This window comes from Gopherus flavomarginatus, chromosome 11 (genome assembly GCF_025201925.1).
Source record: "Gopherus flavomarginatus isolate rGopFla2 chromosome 11, rGopFla2.mat.asm, whole genome shotgun sequence".
NCBI classification, from domain to species: domain Eukaryota; kingdom Metazoa; phylum Chordata; order Testudines; family Testudinidae; genus Gopherus; species Gopherus flavomarginatus.
In genome coordinates, this window is record NC_066627.1 from 14,103,366 (window position 1) to 14,118,117 (window position 14,752).

General features: G+C 45.5%; 1 pseudogene; it reads left to right on the plus strand.

Annotated features, from left to right (window-relative positions):
• The first annotated feature begins 207 nt into the window (after nucleotides 1-207).
• Nucleotides 208-11,431, plus strand: LOC127030828 (olfactory receptor 1020-like; annotated as a pseudogene).
• Nucleotides 11,432-14,752: the final 3,321 nt, after the last annotated feature.

The window sequence follows — 14,752 nt, forward strand, 5'->3', positions numbered from 1 at the left end:
TAATGATGCTAAATTGTTAAGAAAAATTGTCTAATCATTAGATTAGGAATAAATTATGCACATGGCTATGTCAGCAGCTCAGGTCTCTCTTATGTGCAGCCATGATGAAATCACAGATAAGTCGACCAATCCTCACTCTTCCTTTCCTGCTAATTTGCATGCTGCAGGTCTATATCCTAAAATGATTCCATGAGAGAAGGTAAACGTATGGATGTGCCAAGAGTTCTCACTGATGACTTGGCCTTCATCAGTGTTATTAAAGGTTCCATGGCTACATGTTACATACTCCTGTGCTTCATCCGAGAGGTAGGTCACACAGCCCCAGGAGCAGCCAAAGGAAGGGTTTATGACTCAGGAAGAATGCTCCCTGTTTCTCCCTGGCAGAGATAATTTGCTGCTGACCAGGTCACTTGGAGTGGAAACTAACATTTTACCATTCCCTGATCCTTCCAGCCTACAGCCTGCCGAATTCGTCCGCATCCTTCTTAAAGTGGCTTGTTGCTGCTGCAGTGCTAAAGCTGCTGAGTCTGGAGCTCTGACATCAGCTACACTAACAGGGAATGCAGCTTATCAGACCTTGATGTTGTTCATAAACAAAAAACACAGGCTGGGTTCATTGGTGAAGTTACTCAGCCAGGTTTATTTTTGATGAGGCACAGTTCTAGATCCCCGGCTCAGTGGTTGCATGTACACTACTGCACGCACGCTCATGACATGGGCACTGGCTCAGTAAAGATGCCAGGATCTTGTCCCTTAGGCTGGCACAAAGAGACCCCTCCTGTGACTTCTCCTTTTATACAAAATAAGTTATGTATTACACACCAGACACTGTGTTACTATCCTGTAACTTGTAACTTCTAGCTCCAATGAAACATCCTCCTCCATTATCCTGTCAGTCTTTCTTTATCATACAAGGGGTCAGTGTGTCTCTGTACCATCTCCTAGGAACGTGCTTACACAGTTACTTGAACTCTGGGTGTTCCTGTACCATCTTCTCAGGTCAGCAATGTGCTTACTTGGTGTTTGCTAATACTTGGTGCATTGCTATTTGCCAAGGCCAGGCCTTCTCTGGTTCACAGAGTTTGGTTCACACTGTTAGTTATACCATGGGCTCCAGCAAGGCCTACATGTGGCATGCAGAACTGGACACAGTATTGCAACTGAATCCTCACCAGTGCTGAGTACAGCAGCCATACAACACTCCTGTTAATACACCCCCAAAGTATAAGAGCCTTTTCCTCAACTGCATCACATTGTTGGTTCATATTTGATTTTTGATCCACTATGACTCCCAGTTACTGCAGGACTCTGCCTGGTCTGTTACTTTCCATTTTGTTATTGCTGTTCATTTGATTTTTCCTTCCAAAGTTAAATACTTTGCACTTATCACTGAATTTCATCTGGTACCATGCACATCAATTCTCCTATTTTGTCACATTTGTTTGGAATTCTAATCCTGTCCTCCCAAGTGCTGGCAACCCCCTTCAACTGGGTGTCATGTGAAAATTGTATAACCTTACACATATAAGACAGATGTACATATGGAGTACATAGATACTAGCTAGCTCTGCCGAAAATATTGAACCCTGAATCATTGTAGTCCTTTACTACTTGATCTAAAGGAATATCATCTTTCCATGTGAATTAGTAGCAGGCAGCTATATTTACTTGCTGCTGATACTGGAGAGAAACAGGATCTTGTGCACATAAATGGTGTTTATTTACATTATGGTATCACTTTTACCAAATGTTTATCTTATGGCTATGCCAAGAAGGAGAAATGGGAGCCAGCATGCATGGTATTTCCAATTTTTTTATATTGGAGAGATACCAGTCTCCTAGAACTGGAAGGGACCTTGAAGGGTCACCAAGTCCAGCTGCCTGCCTTTTCTAGCAGGACCAATTTTTGCCCCAGATCCCTAAGTGGACCTCTCAAGGATTGAACTCAGAACCCTGGGTTTAACAGGCCAATGTGCAAATCACTGAGCTATTCCTCCTTTTTTTTTTTTGAATATGAGGGTTGGAAGGGACCTCAGGAGGTCATCTAGTCTAACCCCTGATCAAAGCAGGACCAATCCCCTGATTTTTACCCCAGTTCCCTAAATGGCCCCTCAAGGATTGAATTCACAAGCCTGGGTTTAGTAAGCTAATGCTCAAACCACTGAGCTATCCCTCCCCCCAATTGTATGCAGCTATGGGGAAAGTTTTTAGAGCTGAGTGGTGACCAATCTTTGCTATAAAACTATTTACTTTAGGTGTGGGGATATGGCTTAGGACAGGGAATCAAAATTCAATTGTCTTTGAATCCTAAGTCTGCATTGTGACTCACATCAGTAGCCCACTAACCCGTGGAATTTTGCCTGAATAAGAATTCACTAAGTCCCCCAACGTTAGGCATTGACTTTTACAGGGATCGGGGGATTGCTATGCATGGTTGCCATGGGGAGCATATATTGAAGAGGCATGGTAGAATTGAGGCAGATTAATGCCTGGCTGGTAAAGAGAAGCAATCCCCATTATTGAGTGTTGTACTTGAGAAGGGACAGGGGTTGCTGAGGAAATAGAACAGCTACTCTCAGATACCATCTAGGGGGCCCTGTTCTTCCTACCTGCCATAGTGTACAATACTGAACTAGTTACACTTTATAGGGGGAGACTTGGACCCCAGGAAGGGCTGAGAGGTGGACGGAATAGAAAGGAACCATCTCCTTTCCCTCCAGGAAGCAAGAAGGCTGACGAAGATCCTGAAATGCTAAAGAAGAGTAGTAACATAGTGGTCTAACTCCAAGGCAGGAATGGATCTGCTCCCAACTCTGAATTGAGGATAGTAGAGGGTCACCTATAGTCATGCTCAGCATTCTGGCTACTGTTAACATCTGTGTCCTTATGATGTCTCATCAGGACACTACAGCAATATGACACCCGCCCTGCCCCCACCCAGGCACAGTCACTGCAAAGCAACATCTAGGGACCTATGATCATTTTGCAGCTTTCTCTGATGACCAAGTGACCTCCCTGCTCCCCTTCAGCTTTTCCAGCCCTTGTGGATTGAAGCTGTCCATTCTATAACCCACCCCATATCAGATGTAGCAGTGTGTGTGGACTCATCCCTGCAGTGCCTCCCTCTGGTCTCTCAGGGAATTAGCTTGATTTCCAGCCCAGAGCACCCTCTTCAGGCCCGTGATCTGCCATATCTTGGCCCCCAAGTCCGTCCCAGACTCCAGTGCCCATTTTCTCTGCTGTGCTGCCCTCTGGCAATACCCCAACAATCTCTGTAAGTCTCTCTTCCCCAGAGAGCCCCCATCCACTACCCCTACGTCACCTCATCTCATTCTGGGCTACTACCAGTCCTTACCTAGCCCCTGCTCACTGGACAGACTGCAGTATAAAAGTCACTCATCACAGGCAAGGAAGTTTGACCTGCTGCCTTTTTCTACCACCCAGTACCTCTACGGGGCCTGGAACCAGGCCCTGCAGCCTGGGGAGTCACCAGCCTGGAGCTCCCCTGGCTCTTCCCCAGCACTGCTTCACACCCAGGTACGTTCTTACTCCCGCCCAGCCCAGCCCAGCCTAGCCCAGCCTAACCCAGCCAGTCTCCCTCCACAGCTAGAGGTAAGCCTCTGCTCTGCTGCCCTGGCCTTTTTATAAGGCCCAGCTGCCCTGATTGGGGCATGACCCAGGTGTAACTCCTTCCCCAGTCAGCTTGGGCTTTTTCTCCTAGACCCTACACTCTCCCAGGGCTGGCTTCTACCTTGTCAGGGCTGGACCAGGTAACCACCCCACTACAAGCAGAAACTTTCCCTCCCACCCGCGCTTCAGGCCATCTGGTGGAGCGCGGGGCTGCTGCTCTATCTCGGCGTTTACCTTTCCACCACGCATCCGTCTCCGCCGGAGAACTGGCACAGTTTGCAGGGCAGGGTGGCGGAGCGGCTCCGGAAATGGACGGGACTCCTCCGGTGCCTTTCCCTTCGAGGGAGGGCACTGGTGCTCAACCAACTGGTCCTGTCCATGCTCTGGTACCGGCTCAACACCCTGGTCCCGGCCCCGGGTCTCCTGGTCGACTTCCGGAAGGTGGTTCTGGAGTTCTTTTGGCCAGGACTGCACTGGGTCCCTGCAGGAGTACTCCACCTGCCCCTGGAGAAGGGAGGGCAGGGCCTGAAGTGCCTGCGCACTCAGGTCCACGTCTTCCGCCTCCAGGCACTGCAGAGGCTCCTTTATGGTGCGGGTAGTCCAGCGTGGAGAGCCCTGGCGCACGCCTTCCTGCACCGCTTCCGAGGGCTCCAATACGACCGGCAGCTCCTTTATCTCGAACCGAGGGGTCTTCCGCGAGACCTCTCCGGGCTGCCGGTCTTCTACCAGGACCTCCTCCGGACCTGGAAGCTGTTCTCTGCGACCAGGTCCGTGGCGGCCACCGAGGGGGTCGACCTCCTCGCGGAGCCCCTGCTACACAATCCCCAGCTTCGTGTGCAGGTGGTGGAGTACCCCGCGGTGCGCCAGAGGTTGGTCCTGGTGGGAGCCACCAGAGTCGGAGACCTCCTGGACTATGACCGGGGAGGCTGGCTGGATCCCCTGACGCTCGCTCACCGCATGGGGCTTTCCAGACCTTACACTCCCCGGCGCGTACTCCAGGAGGTGGAGGCCGCTTTGCCGCCCGCTGCTCAGGCCTACCTCGACCGGGTCCTGTGAGAGGGCACACCCACCACCTCGAGCCCTCCGGACCTTTTCATCGGGCCTCTGCCCCGTAGGCCCGACCGGCCCCCCCACCCCTTCTCCGCAAGCCGGCTGCACGACCTGCAGCCAGTCCGTTTCCAAACCGCGCCAAGAAAACAGCTCTATACGCTCGTGCTCCGCACCCTTCACTTCCTCACCCTCGTGTCCCACCCCGATATGAAGTGGCAGGACCTCCTGCCACCTCTGGAGGGTGAGGAGCCCCGGTGGGCCAGCCTCTACTCCACCCTCGTCCCAAGGCCCACTGGGAATATCAGTTGGCGGCTCCTCCATGGGGCCGTGAGCATGGGCGTGTACTTGGCGCGGTTTACCCCTGTCCCGGACACCTGCCCCTTCTGCGGCGTGAGGGAGACCCTGGCGCATGTTTACTTAGAGTGCGCCAGGTTGCAGCCCCTACACCGGCTCCTCACAGCCATCCTCTTACGTTTCTGGTTGCACTTTTCCCCTCACCTCCTTCTGTATGCACTCCCTATCCGTGGCCCCACGAAGTCCCGGGACCTCCTGGTCAACCTCCTCCTCGCCCTGGCAAAAAAGGCCATCCACGAGATCAGGTAGGGGAGGTTGACCGATGGAGACTCCTGTGACTGTGGGGCTTGTTTCCGCTCCATGGTCCGATCACGCATCCGGGCGGAGTTCCTCTGGGCGGCGTCCACTGGCTCCTTGACGCCTTCGAGGAGCAGTGGGCGCTGTCCGGGGTTCCCTGCTCGGTGTCCCCATCCGGTTCCCTCCTTCTGACCCTTTGACCTCACTCCTGTCCCTGTTCTTTTATTAGTTGTCCCCTGAACTCAGTGGGTTCTGTGGCCCTGTGGTTCCTCCCCTTAGGCTGGGGGAGGATCCTTTAGCAGTGGGCGGGCTTCGCCCGCCCACTTCCCGGATACCCAGTAGATACAAGCAGAAACTTGCCATCATTCACAGCTGACCTCTGTCACCATTTGTAACTAAACAATAGCTCTAGTTGCCTGGCAACATCACAGCAGAGACTTTTTGGTGAGAATTCCCTTATGGTCACCAGAGCAGATATAGGTGGTTGCAATTCAGCCATGGGGAATAGTGCTGTGAATGTGACAAATGTGCAAGGCAAGTATTTATATAGGGGCATTACAAAATTGTAGAGAAAGAAGAAATCACCTCTCTTTTGGTGTCATTCTCCTCTCACTTAGTGCAGTTTTAGAGCAGTGCATCTCTGTTGACATCAGGGCAAGTTTACACTGGGGTAAGTGAGAGGGCAATTGTTTCCTTTAAACTCCTTTAAACGTCTAATTCTTCTTTATTTAAATGTTAACTCAGTAATTGTAATGTACTCTTAACTGTGTATATTTCTTATTTATTTGTTTGTATTTTTCTTTTCCCCAAAATGAAGTGGAGAACAAAAGCCTCTCCCAAAAAATAAAATAAAGCAGAAGAACAGAAAGGTAAATACATGAGAGAGGAAGGAAAAGAAGGGGGAAGAATGGGCAGGGAGGGGAAAGGACAGTGACATTTCATATTCCATCCAGTAGAAATTAATCAAAGGTATTTTTTAAAAGTTAGAGTTAATTTAATCAAATTTGTCTGAGGTCCCTCTTCTCTGAAATGTTACCTACCATTTAGCTGCCGGATCAGCAAAGTCATTGTGCCAAGCAATCTGGAGACAATCTGCTTACTTCTTCACTAGTAGTTTGTGATGATGTGGTTCTGATGGGACCCAACTGAGAGTGCCAATTCAGGACCAATTGCTCAAACAGGGCACTCACAGCCCAAGGGTGGGATTTTTCCACCTCTAAGGCAAACCAAACCAGCCAGACAAAAATGACTTCAGTTTCACCCCACTGGCTAACCACAAGTCACACAAGCAATTTCCTTAGACACTCCAGTCTCCCAGTATCACCACCAGTCCCACTCGTCCTGGGGATGAACGGTTATGAAAACCAACACCCCAGTAAAAGAAAAAGGTTCTCTTGATCCGAAATGACCAAGCCCCAGACCCAGGTCAATATACACATCAGATCTTACCCACAAATCACGCTGTTGCCAATCCTTTAGAATCTAAAGGTTTATTCATAAAAGGAAAAAGATAGAGATGAGAGCTAGAATTGGTTAAATGGAATCAATTACATACAGTAATGGCAAAGTTCTTAGTTCAGGCTTGTAGCAGTGATGGAGTAAACTGCAGGTTCAAATCAAGTCTCTGGAGTACATCCCCCGCTGGGATGGGTCATCAGTCCTTTGTGTAGAGCTTCAGTTTGTAGCAAAGTCCCTCTAGAGGTAAGAAGCAGGATTGAAGACAAAATGGAGATGAGGTATCAGCTTTATATAGGCACTTCCAGGTGTAAGAACACTTCTTTGTTCTTACTATGGAAAATTACAGCGAAATGGAGTCTGCACTCACTTGGGCCAGTTTCTGCACACCTTGCTGAGTCACAAGGCGTATCTGCCTCCTCTCAATGGGTCAGTTGTGTAGCTGATGGTCCTTAATGGGCCATCAAGCAGGCTAAGCAGAGCTAACACCAACTTGTCTGGGGTGTTTCCCATAACTGCAGCACCAATTTGAAATACAGACAGTATACCACCAATACTTATAACTTCAACTACAAAATGATACAGACATACAGACAGTATAATCATAACCAGTAACTCATAACTTGATCTTAGACATCTTATATGACCCCCTTTACATAAGATCTGGTGCCACTACAGGACCTTGGTTGCAACCCATGTTCTATATGGTCCCAGTTTATATCAATAACGTCACATAGCTGGAAGCCTGCACTGTTCCATGAGTGTATCTCAAAGTCATGTGTGTTAGAAAGTCCAAAAGTGGCTGAAAAGTTAAAAACTGGACACTAATCAACAGAGAAGCACAGTGATAAATGAACCTGGTGATATTCTAAACAAAAAGAGCTCTTAATGTTCTTGTATCTACCTCTATCACTTCACACTGACTCAACTGACATTCTAGTCTTTGGACAGATGTTTGGGGTTCTTGTGTGTGCTCTTTGTATGAATTTTCCAGCCTTCTTGATGTCATCAAATATTAGCTTTCCTTTCCCGCTAGATAGAGGTCCTACACTTTCCTTTGTTTTTCTCTTGCTCCTAATGTACTTTTAATTCCTCTTTTTATTGCCTTTGATGTCCCTTCCTAACTGCAACTAATTTTGTGCCTTAGCCTTACTGATTCTGTCCCTGTACACCTGTGATATACTTTCACAGTCCTCATAGAAATTTGTCCATGTTTCCACTTTTTGGAGGATTCCTTTTTGATTTTCAGGCTTAGATACTTCAGACTGACACATAGAATGACAGTCCTACAATTTATTACATAGATTGTGATTTCAACTGAGTCAGTCTTGGACAATGTTTGGAATTCCAACCTAACTGCATTATTTTTGCCATTGAACATCTTCTTCAATGGCAATTAGAGGAATAAATCCCATCAAAACATCTGTAACTGTTTCAAAACCTGAGCCCCTTTATTCTGGAGTAAGTCAAAATTCCAGGCTGGCTTAATTTCCTTCTGGGTGGGCCCATACCCAGGGCAGCTCCAGGCCCCAGCACGCCAAAGGCGTGCTTGGGGCGGCAAGCTGCGGGGGGCGCTCTGCCGGTTACTGCGAGGGCGGCAGGCAGGCTGTCTTTGGTGGCTTGCCTGTGGAGGGTCTGCTGGTTCCACGGCTTTGGAGGACCTCCCGCAGGCATGCCACTGGAGGCAGCCTGCCTGCCGTGCTTGGGGCGGCAAAATCCTTAGAGCCGCACCTGCCCATACCCTGCATTCCATGTTCCCACTGTGTATGAGTTATGCTCCTGCACCCAATGGAAAATTGCAGGGTTATCCTGACTACAACAAACACACCTAAATACATTTGTGTGTGAAACTATTCTCAAGAGTGTATTTGCCAATTGAAATGTTGGGTTCCAGCTGTGTGTTTTGATACTGTAGGAGCTGGGGACATTAATAGGAGTTAGGCATTTATTTATTTATTTATCTATTTATTTATTTATTTAGAATTTGCATTAATTATGTGCCAGACGATCTCTGCAGTTATTCTGAATGAATGAACAACATCTTTCCGTATCTCCACCTAGGTTAGGTCACTACATCATATTTCCAAATTCCCATCCTATCTGTGTTTTTCGGCAGCAGCAATGGGGTTATAAAAAAAAAGGTGAGATTCAAATAATAAAAACAGTGAAAGCAGGACTGTTAGCTGAAAAACTCTAATGGCACCAGAAGCCTTGTGACATTAGAACCGGAAGGATCTGTTCCATTCTTTGGATTACTAAATATTCCTGTGGCTTTCTTTAGTGGGGCAGTTTTGAGTTTCAGTCAAGGGGAAAACTTAGATGCAAGTGTAACCTCCTGGTCCAATTCCCCACTCAGAATGGACATTGGACCATTATGATTGAATCTGACCTCTGAATCCCATGTTCTACTGAGTTGCCTGGATCCAGGTAGTGACTGTGCGCTGTTCCTAGATGTGGGCCTCTCAACACTCCCCTTGTTTCACGAGGGGTGAACCATTCAGTGATGATGGCCTTTGATGGTGTTGTCACTGCTTTCCAGACATATCTTACCCCACAACCTGTTATAAGTTTCCTTCTACAAAAGAGATGATCCCATCCAGAGAGACGGTTGCAGATAGAAATGGCATTCATCAAACCAACTGGAATTAACAACTGGACAAAGATATATGCCCCAAACCATATCCAAGCAGACATTGGCAGACCTCCAAAATCAAGCTATACAGATTATGCTCTGCGTCATGTTTAAAACGTTCAAAGTGCCTATCCAGAAGTTAAGGTGGATGAATACATTTCAAAATCTGTCTCTTAGGCATTTCTTGAAAATGTTGCCAGTAAATTTTAGGTGTTGAACTGCTGTCAGAAAGAATGGTGAATATCCTTGCAGAGAAATAAACATACTATGTGATTCCCTTTAAGAGAGATTTCGGAGGTATATCAGTAAAATGAGGGGAGGGGGAAGAAAATGTATAAAAATAATGTTTTGTTAAACACAGAGTTAATGCCATATCTACAGAAACTAAGGTGAAAATATAAAAGTTTGATGTGACTGTGAGTTTCATTTAATTTCTTTTCCGAGAGTTTATTCAAAGATATGCATGGTCTCATATGATAACAGTATGATAACATAGCATTGTTATATTGCAATACTTGTCATATCTATTAAAGAATTTTGTAAACTGTCTTAAGTATCATTAAATCCATTTTCCACAAGAGCAACTGAGCATTTGTAGAGCTCTAGTTTCACAAATCTCAAATCATATTCAGAAAAGGTAAGTGGTACCATCTTCATCATCTGTTTTATAGAGGAGGGCATAGGGACATGGAGAGCGGAAGTGACAAGCCAAGAACATGGAGTGGATGAGAAAACAATAAAACCAGTGTCCCTGGGATTCAATTCTAGTGTCCACTCCATTGGAATCTGCTGGATTTTGCAATGTAAATATGGTTAAAAGAGTTATGAGCCCAGCATTTGGAGACGACTGGTATTCCCTTAATCTCCAGTGGTAATCTCAGACATTGTGGTTACAGTAATACACAGGGATGTTCAGGAGGCATAAGAGGAGATGTGTTTTGCCATGTAGATACCAGACAATACGAACTAATCCAAAGTGATTAATATAGGCACTTTCAAAAAATATACCAAGAATGTCTCTGCCATCTGGAGTCTTGACTCAACCATTGACATTGCAACCAGCAGTGAGAAACCAGAATTAAAAAGTTGAGTTTATTGAAATGGAAGTTACACTATAAATTGGATTTTTTAATATATTTTCCTTAGACGAAACTTATAGGAAGAAAACAACAGGGAAATGAAACATCCATCACAGAATTCATCTTCCTTGGATTTGAGAATGTCCCTCAGCTGCAGATCTTTCTCTTCCTGCTGTTCCTAGTGATCTACATTGTGACCATGACCAGGAACATCCTCATTTTTACACTAGTTGTGGCTGATCATCAACTTCACACCCCCATGTACTTCTTTCTGGGGAACTTATCCTGCTTAGAGACCTGCTACAGCTCCACCATCCTGCCCAGGATGCTGACCAGTCTCCTGACTGGTGACAGAACCATTTCTGTTAGTGACTGCATCACATAGTCATATTTCTTTGGTTCCTTGTTAACCACTGACTGTTATCGGTTATCTGTGATGGCCTATGATCGGTATTTGGCAATATTGAAACCTGTACATTATACAGTCCTTTTGAAGGACAGGTTCTGCCTCCACCTAGTGGCCTGGTCTTGGATCAGTGGATTTATGTCTGTTGCCATCATAATATTTATGATGTCACAGTTAAGATTCTGTGGCTCCAATGAAGTTGACCATTTCTTTTGTGATTTTAGACCAATAATAAAACTGTCCTGCAGTGACGCCCACATGCTGGAAGTTACTGCTTTCATACATTCCTGCATATTCACATTGCCTCCATTTCTATTAACAGTGGCATCCTATGTTTGTATCATCTCTGCCATCCTGAGAATCCCTTCCACTACTGGGAGGCAAAAGGCCTTTTCCCCTTGCTCCTCCCACCTCACTGTGGTGACCATTTTCTATGGGATGCTAGTCATTGTGTATCTGCTATCAGGCTCTGAGGCACTGGTCAACCCCCTCATATACAGCCTGAAAAACAAGGAGGTAGAGAAAGCCTTGAGGACAGCTGTCCTTAGATTTTTTCTCTTTTACAAGAACACAGATATTTCAAGATAACAGACATATATGTAATGGGGCAATCACTGGGATATGATCCAGCAAAATAGAACTTCTCTGAGGAGCCCTAACTTATCTTAGCGCACCTATTAAACTCCAGGCTAGCAGGATCTGGACTTCTTAAACTAAGGGCAGAGTCTGGGTGCGGCCGACCTCTGACTCTGTGACACATTTTGGAGGGAAATACCTGAGACTTGCACTCCCCCTCACACTGCTCCCATTTTGACAAGTGAAGAATACAGTGAATTGGCCACCACACTTACAGTACTTATTCTGTGAGTGTGGATGAATTTTCCAAGAACTTGCAAGCAAATCTCTTGGTTGGTTTATGAGAATAAAAGAGTGAAATACCTGCCCTTTCAGAAATGTAAAATGTGTTGCTTTTCTTTGCTTTATCCCGAGTGATCTTAAAACTGCCAAGAGGAAGACAGCAGCAATTCTAACCCCTCCCGCAGCTGCATGACCCAGGCTCAGAGCCACACAAGAAGGGGCTTGGGGTAGCCACATATTCTTCATAGTGATATTATTAAGACAAGATTGTGGTATAATTATGATGTATTTGACACAAGATAAGTCATGTGAGGTGTCATTAGAAAAGTCATGATTTGCAGAATATGATTGTCCTATTTTGTATGCATGTATCATTTTTGTATCTGAAGTTATAAATACTGACTATGTATCTGTACTTCAAATGTAATTACACCTGGTTAATGCCCACTAGACAAGATGCTTTCAGCCAACATAGCAGGTGGGGAAGGGCCTATTCAGAGTAATGGGCCACTAAAAAAAACAATAGGCCTTAGGAGAAGCTTATCCTCCACCTGGTGAGCCTTCCTGAGAACACTTCAGATAGCCTGTAAGTAATGGCTGCTATTACTGTTCAAGGACATATGATGAGGCCATATGATGCTGGACTCCATCTTGGGATGCCAGTATTTTTCCACAAACAGGTCTGGGAACCAAACTTTGAAACAAAGGGATCCTGCCACATACTAAAGCTATATAAAGCAGGGAATGACATGGTCTGGGGTTTTTCACTCCCCACAAAAGAAAACACCTGAGGAACAAAGACTGAACTGGGGGAAGTGCTGGACCTAGGCTAAAGGGATTTCTAGCCTTTGTATGAAAGACCTGGGGATTCCAACCTGTAAAAGCAAGTGCAGCTCATCCCTTAATCATCTACAAGTCTGCCTGTACAATCAGTTAGTGTGAGAATCTGCTATTCATATCCAATCTATCTAGTATATTAAGCTTAGTTTGCATTTTTGTTTATTTGCTAGGTAATCTGCTTTGATCTGTTTGCTGTGACTTATAATCACTTACTTACAATCTATCTTTTCTAGTTAATACATTTATTTTATTTATTTATTTAAATCTAAACCGGTAAGTTTGGAGTGAATTGCGTGGGAATCTTAGCTCAGAGTGGCTGTTGCATATGGGAAGGGGGTGAACTCTATGAGCTTTCCCTGTACAGTTCCCTGTGCAGTGCAAGCCTGTATAATTTTGGGTTTATGCTCTAGAGAGGTTGCATGCCTGGGGAGTTGAGAGTTACCTTGGCTTCAGCCTCTCTATTGTTAGTTCACATGCAGTGGCTGGTCAGAGAGCCTGCATGTAACTGCAGCTGGGTGTATCCCTACCTGTGTGTATGCTGATGGAAGTGTAAGTCTGGGAGTGTGTCTGCAACTTGTCACAGCAGTATAGTGTGAGAGGGAGCCCAGGCTGGTGGATCAGAGGGCTCGCGGTACCTCAGTTCCAGGTGGTGCTTCAGAGGGTACTCATCACAACCTCTTCTAATGCCACCTCCTCGTATTTGTCACCTAAAAAGAATGGCTCAGGTTTGGGAATCTCCCCCATGTCCTCTGCAATGTAGACCAAATAGAGAGGTTATGTTATCTCTATATTTGGAACTAGAGCAACTGCTGCTGGAATACTGTGTCCAGTCAGTTCTGGTGCCCACAATTCAAGAAGAATGTTCATAAACTGGAGAGGACTCTGAGAAGAGCCATTAGAATGGTTAAAGGATTAGAAAACATGACCCAAACAAAGAGAAGGTTAAAGCGCGACTTGATTACCATCTATCATAATGGGCTCTTCAGTCTAGCAGAGATAGGTCTAACACAATCCAATGGCTAGAAGTTGACACTAGACCAATTTAGACTGGACATAAGGCATACATTTTCAATGATGAGAGTAACTGACCATTGGAACAATTTACCAAGGGTCATGAAAGATTCTCCATCACTGACCATTTTTAATCAGGAGTAGATATTTTTATAAAGATCTGCTCTAGTAATTATTTCAGGGAAGTTCAATAGCCTGTGTTATACAGGAGGTCAAACCAGATAATCATAAAAACAGCAAGGAGTCCAGTGGCACCTTAAAGACTAACATATTTATTTGGGCATAAGCTTTCATGGTTAAAAACCACTTCTTCAGATGCATGGAGTGAAAATTACAGATATAGGCATACATATACACTGGCACACGAAGAGAAGGGAGTTACCTTATAAGTGGAGAACCAGTGATGACGTGGCCAATTCAGTCAGGGTGGATGTGGTCCACTCCCAATAACTGATGAGGTGTCAATACCAAGAGAGGGAAAATTGTGTTTGTAGTGAGCCAGGCACTCCAAGTCCCCATTCAAGCCCAAATTAATGGTGTTAAGTTTGCAAATGAATTGGAGCTCTGCAGTTTCTTTTTGAAGTCTGTTTTTGATTTTTTTTTGTTGAAGAGTGGCTACTTTTAAATCTGTTATTGAATGTCTAGGGAGATTGAAGTGTTCTCCTACTGGCTTTTGTATTTTACCATTCCTGATATCTGATTTGTGTCTATTTAAGGATTTGTGTCCATGTAAGGTAACTCCCATCTCTTCATATGCCAGAGTATATATATGCCTGTATCTGTAATTTTCACTCCATGCATCTGAAGAAGTGGTTTTTACCCACAAAAGCTTATACCCAAATAAATATGTTAGTCTTTAAGGTGCCACTGGACTCCTCATTGTTTTTGTGGGTACAGACTAACACAGCTACTCCTCGGATACTAGATAATCATAATGGCCCCTTCTGGCCTTAGAGTTGTAGTTCAGTCCTTATACTCCTCTGGGAAACCCAGCTGTGCTACATCTCCCATGATCCACCATACCAAGGGAGTTCCATGATTCACCACCTTCCCTCACCAAGAGGCAAGACCATGGTGCATCATGGGGGATGTAGTCAGACCAGGGAGCCCAGTTTATAAAGAATAATGGTAGCAAGAGGTATGTGAACTACAATTCTCATTAGGAACTATAGTGGAATTTCTGAATTGAAATATCTCAGT